Here is a 4,662-nt window from a genome sequence, read left to right on the forward strand (position 1 = left end):
ATTTGCAGACATGTGTCAGATTATAGTAGAAGTTTACAATTATCTTAATTACACCTCCATCTTCCTATCCTACACAATTGATTATAGCCACACATACCCATTTCTTCAGCTCTTTAGAGTTTAAAAAGGTTTTCTCTTCTTAAAACCCTGTAAGGTAAAAATTGAAGAACTAATAGAGAGAGATGATTGAATGATGAAAAGTAAAACAACTGAACTCCTGTCACCAATTCCTCCAGGGATCAAAAAATAAAAAAATCTGAATCCTGATGGGGCAAGCAAGAAAAGGTCATAGTGAACCCTTTGTTCAGGTATAAATAGGGAGACAAAAAGGTCTGCTGACACTAATAAATGCAGTGCTAAGGAAGAGACTGAGTACCAGAGCAAGAAGGTCTCACAATCATACATCGTTATTTCTAGATGCATTCCAGGGAACTATAATGGGAAGAGTTGCCAATCATCAGCAGTTCTAAATCACAAATACAGGGACAACTGAGAAGGGAACCTGCATACAAGGATGAAGTTCCCATCTAGGGAGATCCTGAAAGGAGAAATTTCAAAAGCCAACAGCAACATTGTGGATCAGACCTCAGGCCTAAAGCAGGGTCTTTCTTCTATTATTCAGCCCAATCTAACCAAGATATAAATCACAGACCAAAGATGAGCCTATAATTCTGCCACTCTGAAACAGCAAAATCCCCTAGGGAGGGGATGGGTCCAGCAATATTAGAACTATTTTTCTAATTGAAACTCAAATTAAGAATTTGCAGAGTTCAGATCAGGAGGAGACTGCTATCAGATTTTGTTCTGGATCAGGCAATTCTGGGAATACCAAAAGTTTGCAGGTCCCAAAGGTAACACAATACTCAATATGCCAAGAAAGCAGTAACAGGGTTAGGGTTAGTAACAGACCTTCCCTCCAGAAGCATTGTGGAACCCAGACCTGACAAATTGAAAGTCAGGAAACATGCTGGAAGAATAGAGAAACAAAAGAGAACCCCACCATAATGAGCTATTATGGTGGCAGGGACCCTCAAGACACAAACATACAAACAAGAAAAAACACCAATATATCCACAAAAATGTCTCCAAGAAAACCACAGCTTGGATATAAATTCAATCATACTTCCTGGATGAAATAAAACAAAGATTTTTTTTAAAGCTAAAGCAATTTCTTTAATATATGGAATGAGAGCACTTGAGGAAAAATTGGGAAACAAGTGAGTTATAAAATAATGAATTAAAAAGAAAATTAACACCTTGAAACAAGAATTACAAAACCTTTGTCCAAAAAAATGATTCCCTGAAGATTAAAATGGACCAAATGGAGCCCTGGGACTCCATGAAACAAGATATATTAAAGCTTGAAAAAAATAAAAGAAAATATAAAATATTTCATAACATAAACAACTTACCTAGCAAAACAAGAATTACAAAACCTTTGTCCAAAAAAATGATTCCCTGAAGATTAAAATGGACCAAATGGAGCCCTGGGACTCCATGAAACAAGATATATTAAAGCTTGAAAAAAATAAAAGAAAATATAAAATATTTCATAACATAAACAACTTACCTAGCAAAACAGATTGAGAAGAAAAAAAATTAAGAACCAATGAATTCTTTGCACACTATGGCCAAAAAATAACTAGACATCATATTTTAAAATTCTTAAAAGAAAACTTCCCAAATCTTCTAACTAGAGTACAAATTAAAAATAGATTCCATCAGTCAATTCCTGAAAGAAAAAAAAAACTTCCAAAATGAAAACTCCCAGAAACACCATAGTCAAAATTTGAAGCTTTTAGATCAAAGAAAAATACTTCAAGCAGTCAAAGGAAAAACTTCAAATACCACTGAACCACAATCAGGATCACACAGAATTTGGAATCTACCACTATAAAACAGCAGAGAATTAGAAATATCATATTCCAGAAAGCAAAGGATATGAACTTGTCACTAAGAATAACTTACCTAGAAGATTTGGTAATAATTCTATAAGAAAAATATATGGACTTTTTATAAAATAATTTATTAGCATTCCTTGTGAAAAAAATCAGAGGTGGGAAGAGACTTTGAAAGTAAAGCATAAGAGTTAAGAGAAACATGAAAACATAGGTAGCACAGTGGATAAAGTGCCAGGTCTACAGTCTGGAAGAGTTATCTTACTAAGTTCAAATCTGATCTCAGATACTAGCTTTATGACCCTGGGCAAAGTCACTTAATCCTGTTTGCCTCAATTTCCTGATCCGCAAAATGAGCTAAAAATGGAAATGGCAAATCACTTCAGTATCTTTGCTTAAAAAAAAAATGGAATCACAAAGAATTGGATTCAACTGAAAAATGATTGAACAATAAAAACTTCTGTAATTATGTGATCTGACAAGGCAAAAACATTTAAAAAATTAAAAGGATAAATGAGGAAACTACATTATGGTGAAAGAAATAATAGACAACTTGTGTTCTCCAAACATTTTATCATTCTAATTCATAAGAAAAATATTAACTGAGCTAGGAAAAGATGTAGATAATAAAATAGTGACAGGAGACTTCAATTCACTTTCTCATATTTGGATGAGTCTAGTTACAAAGGTAATCAAAAGGAAAAACATAGAACTGAGCAAATTTCTGAAGAAGCTAGAACCACAAGACTTAATGGTATCTTCTAAATGGGACTACAAAAGAATAAATATATTTCATGGCATCACATAGAACTTTTACCAAAATTGACTATATGTTAGGACCCAAAGTCATTGCAAACAAATATAATAAAGGCAAAAAGAGTAAATACTTATTTTGCAAACCATAACTGAATAAAAACAGGCAGTGATTCAGTAGCATTTCTATGTAGTAATAATTTGAGTTTTAAAAATTATTAATTATAACACCATTAAATAAATTATTATTAACTCAATTACTATTAACTATATATTGTTATAAAATAAAATTATTGTTAATTTAAAAACTAAAAATAAGACTCACAAAGGAATCTTATGCCATTCCAACTAATTGCAAAATATGTAAAATAGCCAGGATTGACTTATAGCCCACAAAAATTTCATCTAGATTCAATTATAAAATGTTTATTAAAGAAATAATGAATAATTTAAATAGCTAGATGAATATTCAGTGCTCGCAGATAGGCCATACCAATATAATAAAAATGAAAATTCCACCAAATGGAACTTTAAACTGATCCAACCATTTTGGAAAGTAATCTGGAATTATGCCCAAACAATTATTAAACTGCTTATATTCTTTGATCCAACAATTCTATACTGGGTCTCTTTTCAAAGATGATTATGGAAAAAGAAAAAAAAATCCAGTGTTCTAAAATATTAGTAACAGCTTTCTTTGTTGTGGCAAAGAATTGGAAATTGCGGAGATGCCTATCAATTGAGGAATGTCTAAACAAGTTCTAGCATTTGATGGTGATGGGATGCTACTATGCTATAAGAAATGATGAGCTCAGTAATTTCAGAAAAATTTGAAGTGAAATTACCAGAACCAAGAGAAAAAATGTATACAGCAATAGCAAAGTTATTTTAAGAAAAACTTTGAAATATTAAGTCATTTTGACTGTTCTAAATACCCAAATTAACTAAAAAGGACCTATGAAGGAAAATGTTATCTGTATCCAGAGAAAGAACTAATAAATATAAGCATGTATAGAATGATATCTCTCTCATATGTATGCTTATATATATGTATTATGTATATGTATGAGTGTATATATATATAGATATATGTGTGTGCATATATATATATATATATATGCACACACACATATATTTGTGTTTAATGGTCTCCAAGGTTAGAGGGGAGAAAAAAAGAGGAAAAAGAAAGGTACATAATAATTTTATTATATGTTTTTAGACAATAAGTTATATATAATAAATTTGCAGTTTTGTATATAATAAATTGCAGTGCAATATTTTTTTCCTATTCTACTGTGTTATGGAAATGTTTGTTTTATTTCTTAGTTCAGAATAAAATAATGATATAATCTAAGAGAAAATATTACCAAAGATATTTTATACTTTTGATGCTATGCCAATCAACTTATCAAAGGGATTCTTTATGGAAATCAATTTTTTAAAATAACTTGAAAAAACAAAAGATATAGACTATAAGGGAAATAATGAAAAAAATAGGGATGAAAGGGAAATAGCTCTTCAAAATCTCAAACCATGTTATAAAGTAGCAGTCATCAAAACCATCTGGCATTGGTTACAAAATAGAAAGATAGATCAATGGAATAAACTAGACAAGAAAGAATCAGAAACATTGGAACTCAATAACCTAGAGTTTGATAAAGTGAAAACTATAAATTACCAAGACAAAAACACCCTATTTGATTAAAAACTTCTGAGGAAAATAGAAAGCAGTCTAGGAGAAATTAGATTTCTACCAACACCTCACACACTACTCTACAATACCATGTATGAACAAAATATACACAGGAGAAATTGGAGAAAACCACAGAAGTAAAACACTAACATTATGGGGAGTCAGGAAAGACTCTTGTAGAAGACACAATTTCAACTGGGATATGCAACTTTAATATTAAAGATCATAGCAAAAAAAGGAAAAGAGAAATAGATCATATTCTCCTCATAGCTAAGAGTAGATGTATTATTAATAAAATAAGAGATAGAGACACTTTTT

Source organism: Antechinus flavipes, chromosome 4 (genome assembly GCF_016432865.1).
Source record: "Antechinus flavipes isolate AdamAnt ecotype Samford, QLD, Australia chromosome 4, AdamAnt_v2, whole genome shotgun sequence".
Taxonomy (NCBI): Eukaryota; Metazoa; Chordata; class Mammalia; order Dasyuromorphia; family Dasyuridae; genus Antechinus; species Antechinus flavipes.